The following is a 24147-nucleotide window of genomic DNA, read 5'->3' as shown; positions in this document are numbered from 1 at the left end:
TGCAAACTCTAAAGTATTTTGGTATATTTAAAGATTGTATAGGAAATACTGTACATTAGTACTACAAATATAATGAAATGTTCATTTCCGTGTTTTGCATTTAGTGCCGCAAACATGTTTGAAAGTGAAAAATAAAAGTCGGAACATTTCAACAAGTGCATTAGTCCAAGTAATGCTCTAGTATCTGGCTCTACTGTCCCAGTCTGCAGCCAAAATTATAAAGAGCAGCCTGCACATAGTTTCATGTGGAGGAATGTTGTGTATAACAGTCTAGTGTTAAGATTCCTCCAGCGAGGGCCAGGAAGACAGGGAGAAAAAAACATTATTGGTCTTGATCTGAAATCAGAAATTTAAACAGAGGACATCAAAATCAGTCTATAACACATTCCAATCACAGGAGATATTTTTGCTTGGAAGGTGTGAGAGCTGAAGAAGGGAGCGTTCATAAAGGTGCGCTCATCCATCTCCGTCGTGTTCGGCACAAACAGAGCAAACACCTTCTGTCACCTTATATTTCAGCAGAAAGCTCTTTTCTCCTGAAAACAGTCTGGATGGTGTGTTGTGCTGATCCGTGTGTATCACAGAGGCTCCCGAGTGTCAGCAGCTCCTTTCAAACAGGTCCATCCAGACCGTCGCCCAGTCGCTGACAAACCGTTTGTTGAATTTTGCGTAAACCCGTTTCATTCCTGCATTTTTGAACGGTCACTTTTCTAAATAGATTGAGCTTGAATCAAACAGTTTCTGAGCTACAGGCAGATACTAAAATCACAACGCTACAGCCAGGTCGGTGGAGGAGAGAGAGGAAGTACAGTCCACTGTAAAAAAAAATGTCCTTTTATATTCTGTGGTACAGTGTAAAGCAATCAATGTTGAAAATGTTGGCAGATCTTGTTGTGTTAGATAGAGTTAGTTAAATAAAGACTATAAGAATAACATTGAAACATTAACTTTAATGAAAAAACATAGCTATTAACATAAAGAACATTATATTAATGTAATTAAACTAATGATTAAATTATATATACTGTAATTAAAAACAATAACATTATGTCAAACAATTGGGGGGGGGGGGTCATAATTTAAAGATTGTATATGACATTATTTGAGTTGGACACTCTAGACATCACTGATGGGAACTGTCTTTGGGTTGAGTTTGGATTTATCATGAAGTCCATCAATGTTCTGTTAACATGTGTACTCCTGTAAAGTATGATATAATTTACAATATTCCATCAACTCACAAGATATGTGTTTGTTGTGACTGCTTTTAGAAAAGTTATATGAATGAGATAAACTTAAAAATCTTTTAAAAAGTCACAACCACTTTTGCCTCTTTGCATGATTTTGGTAATGAAACACATTTAATATCATTCAATCACAGTTGTCTTTGGCTCTTTAAATACAATGAATAGGCAGCCCTAACATGTGTTTATATTTTACTGTCTGTCTTGAGTCTCTCTCTTTAGCAATGTTCTCTTTTCCATTTGCCACATGTGAAGCGGTCATTCAACACACATCACACTGAACTGACAGTAGAAAACCATCAGGACACAGTCGCAGATATAAGCCAATCAAACGAGACAGAACTGCTTTAGTATACAGAAGATGAGTGGTCCAGTTATCATTGGCTAACATCACAGCAGTAACTAGTTTGCATCTCACTCATGGTCAACAATTAGTCCTGCATCATTAGCAGTTGTAGCCGTCCTTTGCTTAAACTTTACCATGACTAAAAAAATAATTCACTACTAATAAAAATAATTCACGTGGTTCAACTTAAAAAATGTACTGTAGGTTTATTTGCTAAATTTTAACGGCAACAATTACACTGTTTCCAAATTAACAACTGTATGTCTTATAGTAATAATAGCAAGTTTCTCAGTGCAGACACTTGACATAGGAGAGTTGTAACTCTCAATCAATGCACGCTGGGAAGTCTGTTTTGACTAAAAACTTAATTTAATGAGTTTCAGCTCTGTTTCAGTTCCTCCAGTCAAAAGACTTTAGAACTAATGAACTTGACATTCTTAGTAGCCTAATGCATATTTAGATTGAATGAACTAATTGCACTAAAAATCCTGTATGATTTTTTACTTGTACTGATACTGTAGGTCCCATTGAAAAAAATGAGTGACATTTTATTATTGGGCATGTAGAGGAATATTGGACTTGAAATATCCCCTGTCTGTAATAAATGTGATTGAGACAGGATGATGTTCCTCTTTACTCTTATTTGCTCATTTGTAAAGATAAGTAGAGAGTACAAGTGTCTGAACAAACATGTTGAATTTGTACTATTTCATTGAACAGAGATAAATAAATTAAATAAAGAGGCTATTGCAGAATAACAGGTCCCAACTCTGAGAATGTTTAAAAACAAGGTAGAATTCCATGAACATGTAAAATAACTGTGTCACTGCTCCTCCACTGAACTGCAGCTTCACATCCGATGAAAAAAAATGCCAACTATTATAATGACACATAAGTGTATCTTAGCTGCCATGTAACAATGTAATCTGTGCTGCTGCAGGTTCTGGGACAATGGAAGTGAAAAGCAACAGTTGCATGTTTGATGAATGTGCTGTTACCGTGTTTATTTTCTCGGATTCTGCAGCACCAAACAAACAGCATCGCTCTGCTTCATCAGAACTCATGTTGGTGTTTTTTTCTCTTAGCCCAAAATAAATGTGTAACCATAACAGTGAGGCTTGATTCAGTGCACATGCCAGTCAGTATTTAGTTAAAGCATACTGTGGCTCTGTCTCACTTCACAGATCAGGAGAAATAAAATCAAACATGTGGTCTGATAAAAGAATCTCAACATGTGTGTAAATAGCTGAATAATTGTTCCATCGTGTCCTCTGTTCCCAGACCTGTCAATCAACGTTTCCCTAGGTTTTTTTAAACAATAAAAATATTGTTTTAGTAATGAATTACAAAAACAAATCCAAATAAACAAAATTAGCACATTATTAATACAAATCATAATGACTGGAAAATGATTAAGTCATGGTTGTTGAGCCTCAGGACCATTTATGACGTTCTTCATACAAGACAGAAAATCAAAATCAGTCAACTCAAACTTTTCTCATTAATTTTGTAATAATTCTTTGGCTTTGTTCCTAAGCTTTATCAGGTCAGTTACAGGTGGTTGTAAATGTAGTCTAAGGTCTAAGGTAATACACTGAAGTAACTTCAGATATACCCAGATCAGTCCCAACATTAACATACATTTTACTTTGTGTTTGATTAACATAAAATGATACATTCGGGTTTTAAAAAGTCACATACGTTTTTGCATTTATTTTTCTGGAACTCGCAACAAGAGGTTTTGTGCCAGTCTCTAAGCCTCTCCTGATTGGCTGTAGTCTCAATCTCTTCTTCCTGAGTTACAGTGTTGAGTAATTTCATGACTGCATGACATCACAGTGAAGTTGAGCTTTGACATTTTGGATGTAGAACATCACCACTTTTTTTCTGTTTAGAGACATTCGAGTTAAATTGTGTCATAATTAGTTAATGAACTAGTGAGTTATGGCTGAAAGTGTGTCAGGTCACAGCGTGACAGACGTAATGAAGTTCCCCCTGGGCGTTCCTGGCATACTGAACTCAACTGAACATGAGATCATTGTGGCCTTGACCTTTGACAACCAAAATCTAATCAGTTCATCCTTCAACATTTGTGCCTTTTTTCTTCTTTTTCTTTTTTTTAATCTCTGTCAATGTTACAGAGATTTTTTTTTATTTTTAAGGTTGGACTGTGGGTCCAGGGCTTGTGTCATGGCTAACAGTGGTGACTGCTTTGTTGTGACATCACAAAGTTACAGAAGTCCTGACGGCTGGTTTTAAGGCTCAGTTTCTGAATCCAGGCTATGTGTATTTCTCTGAGGCTTTGATACTTTCACAGTATTAAGAACCTAGAGCTGCTTTATAATCACACTACACATGGATATTATTTACTTTTACAAAGGTACAGTCTGGACCTTTAAACCAGTAACCTAATTTTAATGGTGGCTGATGGGTGTATATCTAGACAACTCAAGAACATGAAGCTTTCTGATTGTCCTGCAGAAAGAAAATTCTAACAACAGACCACCTTGAAAATAAAGGCAAAAGAATGGAAATGGTGCAACGAAAAGATCAAGGACAGGGCACTTGAGTTGAAACTACACTGAGTTCACAAAGAAGAAAAGTTGAATAGCCTCCTTCCTACTTAAAGGAGTGTAAATCTAGGACTCCTAAATAAAAATATTTAAATATTTTCTAAATTAAAGTGGATTTACAACCCTTTTAAGATCTGCAGGTCCTCAGATTCATGGCCTGGGCCTTCGCTCTACATTTCTGCATGGAACAGAAAGTGACTGGATGTGAAGGCAACATTGTTACCATTGACTGGAAAAGCACGCTGGCTCTCTGGCTGTGGGTGCGCGTAAGTGTGTGCATGAGTGCGTGTGCGCGCGTAAACACAGCAGGCAAAGCAAAAACACTTTAAAATGTCTGAACTCTGACCAGAGCTAGAAGAGGGATGCACGAGCTTCAACACAGGCTGAGTGTGTAAGTCTGTGTTTACCAGCAGCCAGCGATGCACCGCCGCTGTCCCCCTCCCATTCCTGCGGCTTCATCGTGACACTTGTGTTTTGACGGAGCACACCGGAGCCTGCTGCCTGGGTAATCCCAGATTTCCTATGGCACAGCTCTGAGCTTAGCAGAGGGCTTGACTAATAGCTTTCTTTTCAAATGATCGCTTTGCTACACGACTTCAGAAGAGGGCAGCGAGCGTGAAATTCAATTACAGCGCACACGCTCCGCAGCCCCGTCCAGAGCTGTCCACTCTAATCCCTCCTTTGCCCTCAAGGATTCTCAGCCTCTTTCAGCTGGACCTCTCCTCCAAGTTCTCCTCCTCGGCCCTGGACCTGTGCTGGCCCCGTTCATCCTGTATTTTCCTCATTGCCTTGGCCTCACCGTGGCCTCAAACTTTCTCATCGCCACCCCCGCCTTTGCTTTGTTGGATATTCTACCTTGCCTGACCTTTTGCCAGCGCGTCCCTCTCTCCCACACTTCTCTCTGTTTTCTCTTTCCACCATTATAGTTCAACTGTAAAGAGAAAATGGAGACTGTCCTCCCGAGAAAAACTGCATCAGTCATTTGTTCAGAAATCCAAATGTGTATTTGGCTCTGAACTTTGGAAGGAGGGAGTCAGGGTTAAATACATATGTCACATAGATGTTTGGTGCTGTTTGTATAAGTAGGACACCTACGCATGCATGCCTATATGCACCATGAAGTTAAAGGGATAGTTCACCCAAAATTCAAATTTCACTCATTATCTACTCACCCTCATGTCAACTAAGAGCTGTGAGAATTTTCAGAGTCCTCCGTTCCTTCTCTGAGTTACGGGGGGGTCCGCGCAGCAGTATTTGTCCATATAATGGTTGTCAATGGACACCAACTTTCTTTGTCCAAAAAGACACACCAAAAAACATCCAAATACCTCCATACTGCTCGTATGTAATGTCCCTCTTGTATTGATGCCCCAACATGAGAAATTTTTCCGCTGGTCAGTGCAAATCACGCGAGATTGGCACTGACACAGGAAGAGCAGTGAACCGAGACACTGGGAGCTTCCGCTACGAACAAGCTTAAAATATAGACTTATTTAATTTTTTTCGGAACAATTTCTCATGTTGGGGCTTCAGTACAAGAGGGACATTACAGACGAGCACTATGGAGGTATTTGGATGTTTTTTGGTGTGTCTTTTTGGACGAAGAAAGTTGGTGTCCATTGACAACCATTATATGGACAAATACTGCTGCACGGAGCCCCCCGTAACTCAGAGAAGGAACGGAGGACTCTGAAAATTCTCACAGCTCTTAGTTGACTTGAGGGTGAGTAGATAATGAGTGAAATTTGAATTTTGGGTGAACTATCCCTTTAAGCTTGTTTTAGAGGTTATGTAACCTCTATTGGATGATTTCACTTTCTTACTTGTTTTGTACAAATGAACCCACTTTGGAAACTACAGCTGGGTAATTTAATTTATTCACAATCCAATACCATGTAACACAGGACCAGAAAGGCCAGTACCAATGGTTTATCATAAAAAGTGGCTCATGTGTTTCATGTGGAGTAAAGCATTGTGTAATCAGAGGCTACAAGAGCAGCTTAAGCTCTGGTGAATTATTGTATGTTGTCTCATTTTCACTAATTATACATTTAATTCAGTGAGCAGCTCAGCTCAGGCACAACCAGTAGCTACCAGACTCTTTTAAGGTGGAATTCTTTCTTGCATGTCACTCAAAGCCAGAAATGGACAGAGTACTCGACCCCAGTACTTGAGTAAGAGTACAAATACTACTGGTCAAAATTTACTCCGTTACAAGTAAAAGTAGCTCAGTCGACATGTACTTGCTTTTAAAGGTACTTAAGTATCCAAAAGTACATACTTTTAAATTTACTTTAAGTACAAGTAAGAGAAAGAGGAAGAGTACATTTCTTATTTTTCACATCAATGAATTACTATATTTTTTTCTAAATTAATTTAAAGCAGAAGTAAGTGATATATTTGTGTTAATATAAGTCTTAAATAGTTATATCTTCCGACAGCAATCACTTACATAGAGTGTTTGGTCTGAAACACGGGTCTGTCAGTCACTCTGCTCTGCTCTGAGCCGAAGAGAAAACATTTATCGTATCCTACAGTTTTTATCCAATGAGGAGAGAGAACGGCATGCAGGGCTGTGTGTGCAGCCAAGGGACGCCATGAATGTGGTGACGTAGGGACGAGGACTGTTATGGTGCGTTCAAGGAAACTCGTATTTTTCCGACCGTGAAGTGGTACCAGTTCGATCTGGTACCAGTTCGATCTGGTACGAGTTCACCGGTCAGAAGTTACGAGTGGCCGTTATAGTGACTTTCACCGGTAAAACAGGTCGGAAAAACACGAGTGGGTTGCCTGGAACGCTACAAAGTCGTAAGTTGTGACTTGAAGCTGTAATTTACGATTTCAAAAGCCTGCCTGGAACGCAGCATTAGCGAAAACGACCGGACCACTTACTTCTGCTTTAAGGACCTTTACCTCTTGTTTCTGAGAATTAACTCTTTGAAACCACCTGCACTGATGTGCTGCTTTTAGGGGTTATTATGTCCAATAGTATTTTAGGAGAAAAAAAAAAAGAGCAGACCTGAAAGTAACAAGTACTTTTCAGGCTTCCTAGGAATTAACTCAAGTAAAAGTAAAAATATTTGTCTTGGAAATGTATTCAAGTATGAGTAATAAGTACCAAAGAAATCTAATACTCAAGTAAAGTACAAATCCTCTGGATATATACTTAAAGTAAATTTACTCCGTTACTGTCCACCACTGCTCAAAGCACTATTGACGATTTGAAATTTCTCAATAGTATTTAAATGCCAATATGACAACATTAAAGCACAATATTACAATATTATATAATATATTGTGATATATTATACAAGCTGCTTCTTCTCATAAAATCAGATATGTATCCAAATGCTGCTGCTTACTTCCTTTATGGTTTCCAGTGATTTCCTTTTTTTTCCACACACCTCTACATAAAAACAAGACAGTGCTGCAGGTATGATGTACTTATATAGTTCAGCACTGCAGTAAGCATCAACCTGGCTCCCTCCACAAAAAGCCAATGCATGTGTATTCTTTTTTTTGTCATTTGTGGGTTCCACGTGTTCTTCTGGCCTAACCTAACCCTCTCTAGTGGCGCAATGAAGACAAATATCAATAAAACGTTTGTTTTTGTTCTTTTGCCCCTTATGGAGACAGTTATTGTTTTAAGTCACTGGTGGGGTCCACCTCTAAACCCTTCCTGTTTCCATCACTCATGAGTTCTCCCTGGGTTTGCCGAGGTGGGCTGAGGCCGGACAGACTCGGCAGCCGCTGCCTCCAAGAAATGCAGGGGAGGTTTCCTGCCCCGGATCCTGGGCTGGGAACACAGCATCCCACATCCCTCTCCCATCCCCACATCCCGTAGGGGGCAAGTGACAGAATCACGCCGTGTTCCTCCACTCATGATACCTCCACATGAGCGCTGCCCCCCTCCCCCTCCCCCCTCCTGAACCCTCTGCTGCTGGATTTTCTTCTCTGTCTCCTGGTCGTCTCCTTGGCCTTCACCCTCACTGCACTTCTCATTTCTTCTCCCTCTGTTACACTCGCTCTCCTCACTCTGACACTGAGCCCGCTGCTTTTCCTGTCTTCTCCGCATGTGTGTGTGTGTGGGTGGGGGATGGGGGCCATATGCGAGTCCCAGAGGGGTCAGCTGGAAGCAGTCATTGTGGTCTGGCCTGTGGTCAGGCCCTTATTCTCTGATATGCAAAGCATAATGACATAATACTAAGATTTGTGCTACAAATTGTTGAAGGCAATAATTCTCCCTGGAGTGGATTTTAATTTTGATAAATGTCAGAATCTGTCGTTCTGGTGCCGTTGGACTGCAACATTCAGAGACAGAAAACTCCTGACACATTCCAGCCCAGAGTTTGTTCCATTATTCTTCTGACACGATTACAAGAGAGAGACTCCATATATCATAAATGGCCGAGCCAGTTCACACAAATCTGAAGAGAAGGAAAAAGCATTGAGACACTCTACAGTTGATAAGGGACATTATTATTCCCTTATCAGATCTGCTGCCGACACACTCAGATGAATGTATGGGAAATCCCATGCTTCCTAACTCATCAGACGCTGATCGTGTCACGAGGGCCAAGAGGCTGGGGAACCACAAATCACTTCTGTGAGTATCAGCCCCTCTAAATCCAATATGAAGTCCAGCGGCTCCAACTGAACTTTCACACTATCTGTTTACTTGGCTCAGGAGGTCTCGGGCTCATCCAAATTATCTGGTTTGAGATTATGTGACGGCCAGTAATGATTCTGAAAAAAAAACAAAAAAAAACGAGCTAAACAAAATTCTTCTGGCTTCATGCCAAAATGAGGGGTTCCCAGGCGCTGCTGGTGTGGGGGTTAAAGACAGAGGATGGAAATAGCTCGTCCAGACCACGGGGAAAGCCCCTGTAAATTCTGGGACAGTGACTACGGGCCCGGCCTGATGGACACGCAGCTGTAGTAGCAGCAGCAGCGGTCGTCGTGGTGACGTTCAGTGATGGGGGCCTTTTGGCAGCGCTGCGCGGCATATTTTGTTTGGTTCTGTTTGTGGCCCAGCAGATGGGAAACAAGCTGGGTCCGTGTTCTCGGGAGGTCCTGGGGGAGCGGGGGGGGACCGGAGGGAGGAAGACGCTGCCAAAGTGCCATGTCGGCCTGGCATGACCACGCCGATGACATGCACCCCACGCAATGATTCTCGCACCGAGGGGAGGGAGGACGGCCGCGTCTCTAACAGAGGTCAATGAAAGGCAAAACGTTTGACTTGGGCCCTCTGGCTCACATACTGGACAACCGTACAAACAAATAACAGTGGACACAAAGTGACTTTCACTTTCTGTTGAACTGACAGACCATTTCAAACCGTCACATAAACATCCATCAGACGTGTTGAAGGGCCACTAACACTGTTTATCACCGAGTTGAAGGACGGATGTAACAAAGGTTCAAACTGAAGCAGCAGATCCAGAGTCAGCCTGAGCTACAGTCCAACACCAGATTCAAAGCAACATCATTTATTATTGGACCTTTCAAACTCTCAGACTCCATGTCATTTGTTTACACGTCCCAAGCTCAACGTCTTTCACATGGTCACATTTCCTACAGCTGCTCCTGGACAGACTCTGTCCAATATGATATGTCAATTTCAAACTGCTTGTTTTACCTCTCTGCTATGTGGTGATGATGCTGGGTTATGGAGTTCAGGTGAGTGTCCATGCATGTGTGAAGAAATTAACTTAGCAGCCAGAGTTAACAGTGACATCACTCTTCATCTTCTTCGCTCCTCTGGATGGTCTGAAGACTGACACAGGCCTTAACATATACTGTATTTACTGGGTATCTTATGTTAACACAAACAAATAAAGGCTGCCATCAAACAAAAAATCTGCTGCCTGGGACTGCCAGAGCTGTGATTGACTAGTATGCTGTGGAAATGCTGTGACTGACTTGAATTGCTCTGGCATGTAGCCCAGAGGAAGATGAAGATGAAGGAAGAGAGTTACTGAACAACAACAACCTTATTATTGCATACGGTCGCTAATGTGTAGAAATTAACAGAGCAAATGGAAGAAAAAGAGAAAATAAGGAGGATTCATATTAAAATATGAGCAAAAATATTTATATGACAGGGGACATTAGAAATAAAGGCCTCTCTGTAATAAAAGCCGGCCTCCAATCACGGCCGATACTCTGGGCAGTTGAGTGAATAAAGGCTCTGGTCACTATTTGATGAAATACAGTGTATTTATGTCAGTGTTACAGAATAAATAAAGATAAAGATCTCTGTAGTCATGGGGTGCTCGGTGGTCTTTGCCCAAAGGAGTGATCACCAGATCGATTCCTAACTGTGCCGATCTGTGCTGCCTGTTATTCCTCCAGTCTTTCTCCCCACTTTGCTACCAAATTAAAGGCAAAAAGCCCCAAAAATATCTTTAAAAAAAGAGAAACATCACTGTGGTCATTTGACCAGCACCTTCTTGCTGCCCTGAGCTGACCCTGCCTTTGCAGTTGTGACCTCTGCCCTTTGGAGCTGTCTTTCACTAGTCGTAAAAAAATGTGACATTTTAAGAAGCTATATGAAAACCCCATGTGTTTCCGATGCACTTGATGTACTTTATTCTGCACTGTGTGTGTTTTATGTTTTCATTAAACATTTTTATCTGATAGATGCTCAATTAATAAAGTTACATTCTTACTGCAGAAATCTGATTTGTACCTGTGTGTGTACCAGTGTAAACACACATTTTGGCCCCACAAGATCATAACACAAAACCTGCATTTGTTTACACTGTGCATAAGTGGTGCAAATTTGCAACTAAGGAAATAACCAAAAACCCATTGACCCATAATTACACTGGTATCTACAGGTCATCTAGAAAATGAGCCGTTGCCATCAGTGGAGAAAATTTAGCCTAAGAGGCTGTTATTTAAAAACCAAGAAGGAAATAAACCAATGAGCAGCAGAGCAGTGAAGCCTCACTGAGAGTAAAGTGCACTGCAAATAAATTCAACATGTTCACCAACTACACCTGTTCCTATGGAGACAACATCCACATTCATTTTTATAATCATATTATGAGAGCATGTTATCTGATATTTCCCACAGTCCCTCATTCACAGAAGCACAGGCTGCAGACAACATATATAGAACATGGCTGCAGTAAACATGAACATTATGATGAGCAAAATGATGGAAAGATCCTAAAATACACAGGATATCAACACAAATTGAAAGTCGTTCAACGTTCAAACAAATATCAGCAGGATCTCCGCGATGCTACGTGAGCTAGAGGAAAGAAGGGAGTGACTGGTGTATTTTGAGAAGCCTTGTATAAGGAATAAAAAAAATACACCACTTGGTGCTGCCATGTGCAGCTGGCAGTACCATAAGCAAACATGGTGCCCTTCACTGAGCTATGAATCATAAGTAGGGGGAAGTTTGCAGACAGAGGCCCTTGTGAATGTGATGGTGTGGATATAGCTCCAGTCATGTCAGACTGTGTGGGAAACACAAAGAGGGGCAGGCCGAGTCACATGGGTCGTCCTGCTCCCAAAGACAGGACTTTCAATCTCTCACTCATTCCCTCCCTCAGTGGTAGGCCCAACCTCTCCCTCTCTCTCCCTCTCTCTCTCACACACACACACACACACACACACACACACACACCCTATGCATATACACACTCCTGCACTGGGTGTATATTGGACTGTGCTCTGGTGCAACAGAGTGCATGTGCAGTTGCATCTGCAGTGTATGCAAAACATGTACACGTGCATGTGTTTTTTTTCTGCTATCCTCCTATTGTAAATATGCTGTTATACACACATTGATACGGTCGTTATCCGTCTACACATAAGCAGGCCCAAGTAAAGAAAAAAATCTGTAAAAAAAAAATAAATAAAAAAAATAAAAATATAGATGGATGGAAATATAAACATAAATAAAAGAATAAAGAAGTTAATTTGCAAAAAGTATAGAAATATGAAAAATGGAATACTAAAAAACAAATGCCTTTAGCTTTTGCTAATCCAGGGCTAATCTGTCAATCAACGGGCTTTGGTTCTGAGTCGGTGATTCCTGCACACGTAAACCGAGCTGTGGTTGGAGCTGTCTGGTGACTCATGTTTGCAGGAATCAACTCATCGTCCTGCACAGGTACGCAAGCAATGTCTTTTCTGTTCAGATAGATTTTTTTTTCTTTCAGAGTTTCATAGATAGATAGATAGATAGATAGATAGATAGATAGATAGATAGATAGATAGATAGATAGATAGATAGATAGATAGATAGATAGATAGATAGATAGATAGATAGATAGATAGATAGATAGATAGATAGATAGATAGATGCATTGTCCCTTTTTTGTCTTTTGAAATGTCTAATTTGCATTTCAGTACACCGTTTCATAACCCTTCAAACAGGCAGGCAAGTTCCAATAGGACTTTGTGGTTGTGATTAGTTGCAGCACATGTGATGTTGGAGATGTGTTCCTAGTTGTTTGAGTCTTTACATGTGTTTCTTCAAATTGTTCAAATTGCAGTATGGGGGGGGGGGGGGGGGGGGGGGGGCTGCACTGTATACAGTTTCATTCACCTGAATTTAATGTGCAGTTACTATAAATTAGTCATTTGCTAGATATACACATAAAAAGACATTCTGTAGCCATGCATGAAGTGTTAGAAAACTAAAGTCGGAGTGAAGCCAGACAACAAAGAGGAAAATGAAACAACTGTCAAGTGAGACATGTGGACAAGGTTCACAAGTGTAGTAAGTTGTAAATAATACTTTAATTTATTGTTAATAAATAAAGAAATGCATGAATGTTCACCATCAGTTACACATCATGTACAGAGTGTTGCAGTTCCACGTAAGAGGTTTTGTAATAGTCAGTCCAGTCCACAGCTGTAAATGTTAAATAGCTGTTAATAGATGCGCTTCCTGCTGAAGGTGAGAAGTCTAATGATCCAGTGAAGAGGTCGTACTAATGAACTCAGCAGTTATTTAAAAGACACGTGCGCAGGGTGGAGGATGAACACCAGCCAGAGGGATTCTTTACAACCTGGCAACACAAAGCTTGTATTTATTAAGGACTTATAACTGAAAGTTGTTGTTTTTACATTCATTGCCTGAGTCAGAAACCCTGCATGAAGGTGTTTTATGATCTTCAGCAAACTGATGATCACCTCTGTCCCCTCACATGCAGCGGGGTCCCGACGTTCCCATTCTGGGAAAAGTGCTCCCAGCCTCCATCTCTACATTAAATGTGATTAATGCATGTATAGAGAAAAGCACGTGACTCCTGACCTCTCCTCTACATGCTCAAACGAAATCCAACCAAACAAAAGCATATATATTAAGATTTGGAGTAAAAACAAAGCTATTTTTAAAAACCTTCTGGTCACATTGCACCTGTTAACAAACCACTGGCACTGTTTTCTGAGGCCAACAGGAAAAGGTCTTGAAATAGCTTTCCCATGAGCCTCTGGTCTAAAATAAAATAAAGGGGCTGGCAGACGCCGCCCACCACACTGGTGCGACCTTGTCATGGGAACCATGCTAAACCGTCTGTGGAGATTTGAGCTGAATAAATGCAACAGCACATCCCGCACTATTTCTATTTACATCACTGATGCAAATGCTCATTCATCATTTGTGAACAATACACACACACAGACACACACACGGGCTGCGTTGCGTGCACGCTTCTGTGCGTGCGCGCAGGTTGGCCGCGCGCTGGCGCTCCATGGAGACGTCTTGTTGACTTGTCTTAGACGTTCTGAGTGAGGAGATAAAAGCCGACCAGACCCGTAAACAAAAGAGGATATGCTCGCAATTATTGCCAAAGTAAACACACACACACGCAACACGCCTCAACAAAAACATTTACATTAAACACCACACAAAAGACCATTTATTAAAAGAAAACAATAACGCTTCACGACTTACAAAGCCGAGGCATCTCTGAAAACCCCATCAGGCTACATCCAGAAAAAAAAAAGAAAAAGGAGAGATTCCAGTGAAGTGAATCAGGTTTTTTGGGGGTGCTGAAGCAGAACTGCTTTAACTGAAGTACATCAGCCAGTACTGTTCACCTTTCGCTGCTTCATTCTCAGACTGCTGCTCTATTTTAGGGACCTCTGATGACTCCGTCTTGGCCACATCTCCCTTTTTCCACTGCAGAAAAAAACGTTATTCATAATCCTCCCAATAACTCAACACTGTTTGTCCAGTGTGATAAAGCAAAGGGAGCGTTCACAATCTAAATTTGCATTCTTCAGAAGTGAATGGCTTTGTCAAGCTGCAGTAATATGTTCTTTTTTTTTTTTGCTGTGTGCGCCTCCTCCCACCGCGGGGAGGCTGTTTACCCGGGGACAGCTCAGAGATCCAGAGGGGAGACAACAACCGCCGGCTTCTCCCCACAACGAGGGGCCTCCTTGGGTGGGCAGCGTTTTCACCCGCCGATGCTTCCACGAGACGCACGATGAGAATAAAACTCTCGGAGGAATTGACAGATTTTGCGGCAAATAGTCCTTTTTATGACGCTGCCCTCCTCTCGGCTGCATTATCTGGACTTTAGAGGCCGTCGCTGCAGAGGGAGACGGTGAAATACGAGCGGAGATTATCGTCAGAACGGCAACAAAACAGAAACATAAGGTCACTGATGGAGGGAATTCCCTTTAATCTCGCCTGTGCCGTTTCAGGGAACTTCAGGGTGCAGGTCGAGACCAAAAGGTCAAAGGTCAGAGGTGGGGCATTAAAGTGATTTGAGGGGTCACGGGATGGGGGCTCAGATCCTGTACTGCTCTCAGCTATCTTGGCTTAAAGTAATCAAAAACACAAGCTGGAGTGATTCCCAGAGTGTATTCCTAGATAAAACAAGTGAGAAAGCTTTGGCAGGCAGATAACATGGAGAAACTGTCATGAGCCTGGCCTTTTAGTGTGATGCACAACTTGTTTTTTTGTTGTGCTGCGGGGTGTTACGAGGTTCCCATTTGGGCCAAGTGAAAGCAATTTTCACCGAGACGTGGGTGGTCGTAGACGAGTGCACCCCCTGGCCTTCGGATGCAGCTCGTAGTCCTCTTTAAAGAAGAGGAAGGTGCAGCCCGTCCAGAGTGAGAGAGTAATCTCACTCAGCCTCAAGGAGCTGCCCTGTAATGCAAGGACTTATGGGTATAAAGAGGCAGCAGTGTGTGCTCAGAGAGATCGGGGGTGAACCACAGTGACACGGAGCTAACAGCTAACGCCTGGAGTCTGATCCAGTTCCTGAAGATTCACCATCACTGCAACATCAGGTCTAGGCCTCGACAACACTGTGTGTTGGCAAATGATCACAACCACTTTGCCAAATGCATAAATTTACTGTACGGTTAAAGGGATAGTTCACCCAAAATTCAAATTTCACTCATTATCTACTCACCCTCATGTCGACTAAGGGCTGGGAGAAGTTTCAGAGTCCTCCGTGCCTTCTCTGAGTTACAGCGGGGCTCCGTGGAGCACTGCATGTCCATATGACGGTTGCGAACGGAGCTCACTTTTCTTTGTCCAAAAAGACACCCCAAAAAACATCCAAATACCTCCATAGTGCTCGTCTATAATGTCCCTCTTGTATTGAAGCCCCAACATGAGAAATTGTTCCAAAAAAATTAAATAAGTATATGTTTTAAGCTTGTTTGTAGCGGAAGCTCCCAGTGTTGCTCTGCCAGAATCTCACACGATTTGCGGAGCCGTGAACTGGGCATTTGGACGGACCAGAAAGAGCAGTGCTTTGGTGTGTCATTTTGGATGAAGAAAAGTGAGCTCCGTTCGCAACCGTCATATGGTCATGCAGTGCTGCACGGAGCCCCGCTGTAACTCTGAGAAGGCACGGAGGACTCTGAAACTTCTCCCAGGGTGAGTAGATAATGAGTGAAATTTGAATTTTGGGTGAACGATCCCCTTAAAGACATCTCCTCCCTGCAATGCAGATGTTTGAAAAGGAATTGATCTCTCTCACTAAACAAAGCTCAACACTTGACCTACAACTGGTCTGATCCCCTCACCTCTCCTTATCTGACACAATGTAGTTTTAGTCCAAGAATAGGCTACATATAGAAAATGTAAAGTCAAATTGTAAGTGAATGCATCGATTCACTACGCAGTTATCGGTCAAAATGGATTTTAAGATCAAACTGGAGACTGAAAAATAAATAAGTGTAGCACACTCTCCAAGATCAAACTGGAGAAACATAAGGAAAGTGCAACTAACTTGCTAACCAGTATTGTTAACAAGCCCATGTTGTTTGTGCAAGATAGTGAGGTGTTGTTGCCAGGCGACACCTAGTGGTCGTAGTGATTATAACAGTGATGTAGCATGAAGAGAAGAGAGCGGTGTTCGACTCCCACGTGAAAATAGCAGTTTATGTTATTTCTATTGTCCATGTCAGTGTCAACAGTGTCAACAATCTTAACTAAGTTGTTATCGTTGTAACCATGACAACCGTGGCCATCTAACGTCAAAGAAGTAATCAAATTTTAATTCAGTCTGCCAAGACGAAACGTTTATTATTGCAATATGGCGATGAATGTTCAGTACGCTGCTGTCAGTAGGCCTACATGCTGCATGTTTATTATTGTAACCATGACAACGAAGGTCCGGTATGCCTGCCACTGTATTTCAGGAGATGTTCCTCTGGGTCTTATCAGAGGGTAAAAAATGACATGAAGTAAAATTCAAGTTTTTATATATATGTATACATATATATATATATACACACACACACACATATATATATATATATATATATATATATATATATATATATACATACATACATACATACATACATACTGTATATACATATACGTATATATACACACATGGAGAAACTGAATTATATAGCCTACAGTATATTATATATACTGTAGCTATATAGGCAAGGCCTTTAACTCTACCTGCCTGACTTATCTCAGAGTCATGCCAGCTCAAAAGTTGAGAAGGATTGTTTTTATTTTTGCTTTAATTTCACTGTTAATTGTTGATCATATGTAGATGATGGTATTTGGGTATTGGGAACTGGGAACTATTAAAGGGAAGCTGTCAGAACTCAAAGAAATTATATTTATAGCAAAAAAAAAAAAAGACTGTAGGCCTATCTCCTGCCACCTCCTTGCACAGGTATGAAAACGAACAAACACACACACACACACACACACACACACAGTAGCCTACACCAAACTCTCTCACACACACTCCAATTACTGCTGCTATAAGCACATTAATTAGTCATAGGTGCACAATGTTTTAAAACAAATCATGTCATTTACCAAAGAACAACCTTATCAGTGCCAAGTCCCTGGCTACTGACAGGATCCATCTCCACCAATCCAGACCAACTAAAAACACACATGAACTGTTTGTCCAACAACAACAGGCCTGTCAATAGTAAAATGTCTCCGTCCAGTGCATTGACTAGTCAGGACCAGTTAGCTTGCTGGTTACAGTAAAATGATTCAGGTAGAAGAGGAATTGAAAGGTTTTCCTCTGAATGAGGGTAGGGGAAACTTAAAATTTCTGTCTACAATTGATTTTACTGTAACGATACAAAAATATATTTTACTGCCTTTTTGTGGGTTCAGGCCCACGTGGCTCTTAGTGCCACACAGACAGTGAATTACAGCAGCAGAAACTCCTCTTTAGCTCAGATTACATTGCCTGGAGTCAGATGTATTTTCCTCCGACTCCCTTTTGCCGCCGATATCCAGAATAAAAAAACAACATTAACACTTTGATTGCACGCTAAGTAGAATCCAGAGGATCACCTGCCAGTGCGCCGTCTTATCTCCTCGCACAGCTTTGCTCTGACTAAAGCTGAACTTCTACATGACTTTTTTCCTTCAGCGAGGGGAATTTACGGGCATCAAACCGAAACACTTTGTTCTACACTCAGCCTCCCGTCTCTGCTCTCCCCCACAGCCCGTAGGCAGTAGCTACCAGAAGACAGGACTTGATCCCACCACCTGAACTTCATTAGTCTGCTCCCTCATGGCTAGGTACGTCTTGTATCTTGTCTTTTTGTTTTTGCATAATTCATGGGTCACAAAGTCAGGCTGCAGAACCTGAGGTTCACCTGGGATCTCGACTGGTACCCAGCACTGTTCTGTAACTTACTCTTATTTTCCCGACTTATTTGAATATTTTCCCCCTATGCAAATCTTCCACAGCTATATTTTAAAGTGGGTTTTGCATTAGCTCCAAGTGTTTGCTGAATATATAGAGAAACTGCCAATTACTCTTATTCACAAATCTGTATATCATACATTTCAAGTCCAGAATGAAACAAGAAACAGTTACATTCAATGAACGTCTATCCAAGTGTAACAGCTAGCTTTCCCTTTGAGTATTATTGATGGGCACATGGGAATACACTGCTCCTAACGTATGGACATCATGTGTAAGTGAAAGAGGCATCTGAAGCTTTCATTTGCTATATAGGGAAATTTCAACCAGAAAAGTAATTGTTAAAGACTCCTAAGCGCCCTAAAACCCACCAACTACCTCTCACTCATTTCTCTGATCCCTTCAACCCATTCCATGCTGACATAAACTGCTGTGTGCACGGACATCACTGACAGTGAGTCCTCCTCTCCGTCATGGGTCAAGCAATTCACCCTGAGCAGAGGAATTAAAGAAAGCAGAGGTATCTTCAGATGTTAATCCCCTCTAAGATTCAGAAATGCTGTGATCTCATGATGTTTTTTTTGTTTTTTTTTCTCCAGAATTTGTTATTCAAAAGTGTCTCAAGACGCTTTGTATACTGTGCTGGGAACAGCAGCTATGACCTCTGCCTGACCTCGGACTCGACCTTTGACCCAGAGGAAGTTGTAAATGGAGTAATCCATCACTAAAAAGGCATCAAACTGATCTGTTCCGAGGTCAGTGTCCTGAAGGAAAGATGAGGTAAGGTAGTGGCTGTACAAGGTGTTTTTGTGTGTTTTTCATGCTGCTTATCTGCAAAGCATCTTTCCAGGAAAATGAGCAAAAAAAATAGAAAAAAAATACATGTACAGAAACCAGAGGGATGTTTGAGTGACACTAGTTTGATGTTGCGGGTCTCCTGACACAGGAGAACATTTGGAAATAAGCCCCATGACACTAAAAAGGCTCCATGAGCCTCCCTGTGACAGGCTGCAATAAATGTCACAATCATGAACTCTTTCTCACACAGACAAAAGGCACACCATCATACAGGTAACACACACAGTAGGCCTGCAAAGCTGCTACCGAGAGTCCGACCCAACCGCAGCAGCTCCTGCAGATTGATATGTAGCATGGTATTTTGGGAGGGAACTTTTATGGGGTGGAAAAAATGTACATAGTCACGTTTCATGAGGGCCAGTAATGTTTAAATCCCTGCAGAGCGGCCGTTAAGTCGTCATTCTGAGAAGTTACATGAGTGTCAGAGCTTTTCTTCGATATATGTTGGTGGATTTCACGTGGGACCAAATGTAAAAACCAACAGTTCTCGTACCTAGTGGTGACTATGGGAAAACAAGATTATCACGGGGCAATAAATATGTTTCCATCCAGAGTTATGGTCCCAGTGGAAGGTTTAAGGATAAAATAGGAGCATTATCGAGAAATTAGCATTAAAGGCTTCGGATGGAGCCACCGAGAGCCGACAGGCGGTTTAATCACTCACACTGGGGCCAAACCACATCTGACAAGTGACATGTAAACTGAGCCAGCTCCAGGAGAAACAACAATTCCAAGCTGCTGCAGATGTTGTGTACGTCTCCACCTCAGGATGCTTTTATTCAGCCATCATTGTCTCAGACTAATGAATTGTTACCCCCAGGATGATACTCGATGCCAATATACTTCACAACAGTCTCTTGCAAATAAATTGAAAATAATTTTTTACAGCAGCAGCAGCGTTAGTAACTGACCCAGGATCATTGCTTGTCTGATTCACTAACAGTTGACACACTCAGAGTTACAGAACATCTGGTTTCACCTGGTCCAGTCTGTGACCTCAGCACGCGCCCTTTTCACAAGAACATTGTTTGACAAGGCAAGTTTTCACCTGTGCAACTATCCGTTGTTGTTTTTTATGATGAAGGTAAAATGTGTCACAAAATAGTCATGCATTATTATAGACAGCTCAGTCTACAAATCCTATCCTCCAGACAGTAAGGGAACAGAGCCCAACAAATATCACATCACATCATTTTTCACATTTTCAGTGAAGATGAAATGCAGAAACTCAATCTGTAACTCACATATCCATTGTAATATCTGGACCATCATCACAAGCCATCGCACATTTTTAGTCATCCTCATCTATGACATGAAACAGTTATTATTCATGTGAGACTGAGACTTCTTACCTGCTCTTCACTGACGTCACAGTTTTCCTGTGTGAAGCCACCGGCCAGGGTCCTCCTCCTGTTAGAAGAGATACAGAAATGATAATGTTAATGATGATAATGGGTGTGTTGCACTGAACTCATTATGGCAAGATCCTAAAGGGGACGAATTATGGAAATATCACTTTTTGAAGGCTCTTTAACATATATTTGGGTGTTTGTCTTGCCTTCTGGCCCCCAATGTGAGAATTGATAAAAGAAAAAAATCCTCACAATATGGATTCTATGCAGTGTTTTTTCTCCGATCACAACTCTGATAATACTTAGAGGTGTTTCAGATATCCTCTCCTCAGCGTAGGTAAAAAAGCAGGACAGAAAATTAGAAACATCTCTCCTGTTTACTTTCTCCCTTTGATTGACAGTCCAAAGCCATGAAGCACTTCCCCTGAAAGCTCCAGTGGTTCCTGTGAATCATGATGGTTGGACTCCTTCTCCAGTTTTTTTTTTTGTGTTGTTTTTTTTTTTTTACAGCGGGGCAACAAGCTGCCAAGATGCATGTAATCAAGCAGCCAATAAATACACAGGAATAGCACGACAAGAATGTTCAACCAGTTAATGTGGATCCCAGAGAGCGTCAACAGCTCTGTCAATCCCAGTGGGATCTGGGAGAGGGTACAACGGGGGAAATGGGCACATTCCTGTTCACTGAAGAAGACTTGCTTTCTGCACTTCCAAAAACCAAACCATGTGGATCCAGAGTGATATCAGACATTTAAAGAGAAGAAACAAAGTGTGGGTGCTGCTAGCTACGGCCCAGCTTGTTTGCATAGGTGTGAACTTAGTTCCTTGAGGGCTTTGCAAGCCATCTGATTTTACTATCTTGCACAAGCAAACACAAAAACACACAAAGACTGAAGACACTCACACACACACACTCCCGGCATGCATATTCTTTTATGTTCCTTGGAAGAAGAACTGGAGGTCAGCAGATATAAATCTCCCAATAAACCCAGAGACTGAGATGAATTAAGACGTATTGTTTTTCATCTGCTGGATTCTAGTTTCATATCAAATCACCCTGAGCGAACGGTACAATAACAGCCTATATTTCAAAACGTATAGTGCTTCATTAAGTTGCTGAATCACTGTAGAAACAGCTCTAGTCTGCGGCCTTTAATAAACATAATTCTTTCCCATGTGATAAGAGAACTACAAAACCTTTCCAAGGAAATGACGCTGGCATGAAGTCATGCTGTTTCTCTCAGCTACTCTAATGACAGCATCAAGTGTTTTATTAGAAAGAGCCAACAACAACAGCAAAAACCCTCTAATTTTCATTATCTCTTTTTTGATTATGAGGAGGGAGAGCATCTTCTCTAACCTTCAGGCCCGGGGAGGAAATGATTCCTCCCAGGAACGAGCGGTGGCGCTTCGAAAAGATTTCCGACTCTTCGGGATCATACACATTTCTTTTCCCCCTGAGTGATGGATTCCATGTACATTCTGTTCCAGGATACAAACAACAAGGCCATTACCCAGTGGAAGAATTCACAGCCTCGTCCATGTCCATTCATCCAGACCAGTGCCCATTCTTGACAGTTTTACTTTGGTCTTTTTCAGCCTTGTTATTTTGATCTATGTATGCATGCTGCTTAACTGAGGGGATTCAGCCCGGGAGAACCCGAGACCTCATCCCCCCTCAGATTATTATTACAGGCACATCATGTACTCAAACATCGCGGATCTCTCATTTCCACGGAGCAGTCTTTATCTGGTGCTTTGCTCCGGGGGGTTTCTGGTGAGGTTTGGTTATGCTGATGTGTGCTTCACAGATGCAGTAATCTAATTATTGTGTCTGTTTATAAAGGGCATGCTGTTTGTCTATTGAGGCAAACTACAGATCAGTTTGTTTAACCAAAAGCAGGGGTCAGCAGTTAGCTTCCACCAAAGTGCAACAGGTTGTGCACGGGCTTACACTAACACATTTCACTACAAGACCAGAGATGTAACTCACATACAGTAAACAATGGCCTGATTTATTTATGCAAAAATAAAAGTACTGTTATTGCTGTTGGTGATGACGTCTTAGGAAAAAATGTCCTCTACTCTGGAATAGCCTGAAGCAGAGATCACTCAGACCAGGGTACAGATTTGGACCCAGCTCAGCTTTTCAAGTCTTTATGGCACTAGACACATGACACTTCTCAGCCAGTCACTGTGAATTGAGATAAACAAACAGAAGATAGACGGAATGATAGAGAGCAGTGGAGAAACAAATAGTGCAAAGTGGGATAGAAGAGGGAAAGAGAGAGAAGAGATGTGCAGGGCCCCGATGTTGTATTGAATGCACTGATGAACAGGCTATAAGGAAACACTGCACAACTTTCTTTGACATTTTATTGGTGGCTTATGTACTGTATGTATTATTTGTTGTTTGAAATGCTTTTTTCTTTTTTTTAATATAATATTTATTATATTTTTTAGCGCAGGAGCACTTTTAATTTTAGTCTAATTTCTTTTCATTTTAATTCAACTTTTACTTTTTTAGTTAGTTGTCTTAATTGTGTCGATTTTCTGTTGGGCTTTTTAATTGTTTTAAATGTTTTATTTTACTTTCTTATGTTGTCTGTCTGAGGCTGTGAGGACATTCAGCTGCAGATAAAGGTTACCTATACGGGTACAATAAAAGTCACCTGAATCTGGATCTGATATAATGAATATTCTTATTTTCCACAGAAAAAGAAAAAAAATTATGAACTTTTTTTTTTTAGCAGGGAAGTTCTAAATTGGAAAATTAATATTAATGTAATTTTTTTTATCTCTAATCTGCATCTAACATTTTAAGACCTTTCAGATCTGTGCCAGAGGCAGCTTTATTATTGTCAAGGCTCAGTGATGTGTCTTAAATTTAGCAACCAAGTAAAGGCAGAGATTCTGTACCAGGTGAAAACACATCCAGGTAGGAAGGAGGATGATCAGGTGACTGACAAAGGTCAGAACACCCTGAGGGCATCTGGTGGACAGATGGAGGATGACAAGATGTGGAAATCTTTTATTTAAATGTGAGGTAGAAAGGGAGACAGTGGAGGTGTCAGGACAACAAGCCTGAATCATACTGTGCTACAGGGTTATCTGATTTTCTTACTTTGTGACACAATTTAAAGAAAGGTTTACAGCAAAGAAATAAAAGAAAAGCTATTAGAATATTTTCATCAGTCTTCACACATTAAAACAGATTCACCATGGCTTCTGTGCAAACACCACACTTGCCTGTCATTCTCTCCAATGACACTTTGAGGAAACATATAATTTCCTCATCACGGTTCACAGCTGGTGTCACAAAAGTGCTGCTCAATTACCAGTCTTAGTGGCAGGGGGGGGCGACCAACCGGAAAGGCGACCACAAAAGAACCAGGTAGCATTCAACAGGAAACATCACCTCAGCCAATTACCCATGAGCTCATATGTTGCCAAAACAGCCATTAATCCGAGCGGTGAGCACACAGGCGGCTAGTGCAGCTCCCAAGGCCCCCGCCAAGGGTCAGGGGACTCACGGGGTCAAAGACAAGAGGAGGACGTGTGTGATAGAGCCAACAAAAGAGTTGATTGTTTATCTCAGGATCCTGGGACTAATTCGCTCTTTCTTGCATGTGATGAAAGTGC

General features: G+C 41.4%; 1 protein-coding gene across 5 annotated transcripts in view; it reads right to left on the bottom strand.

Annotated features, from left to right (window-relative positions):
- The window catches only part of myocd (myocardin), a 111254-nt gene extending 90699 nt beyond the window's left edge, over nt 1-20555 (bottom strand). For 2 of the 5 annotated variants that reach the window (XM_085762006.1, XM_085762008.1), the window contains exon 1: nt 20506-20528. The gene's annotated coding sequence lies outside the window, so the exon portion shown is untranslated. Of the gene's footprint in view, nt 1-20505 lie in introns of all 5 variants that reach the window. The other 3 variants (XM_085762009.1, XM_085762005.1, XM_085762011.1) reach the window with 3 other exon arrangements.
- Between the last annotated feature and the right edge of the window lie 3592 nt (nt 20556-24147).

Source organism: Trachurus japonicus, chromosome 19, assembly GCF_045865225.1.
Source record: "Trachurus japonicus isolate A0001 chromosome 19, Traja_1.0".
Lineage (NCBI taxonomy): Eukaryota > Metazoa > Chordata > Actinopteri > Carangiformes > Carangidae > Trachurus > Trachurus japonicus.
This window is presented reverse-complemented; position numbering and strand designations above follow the sequence as displayed.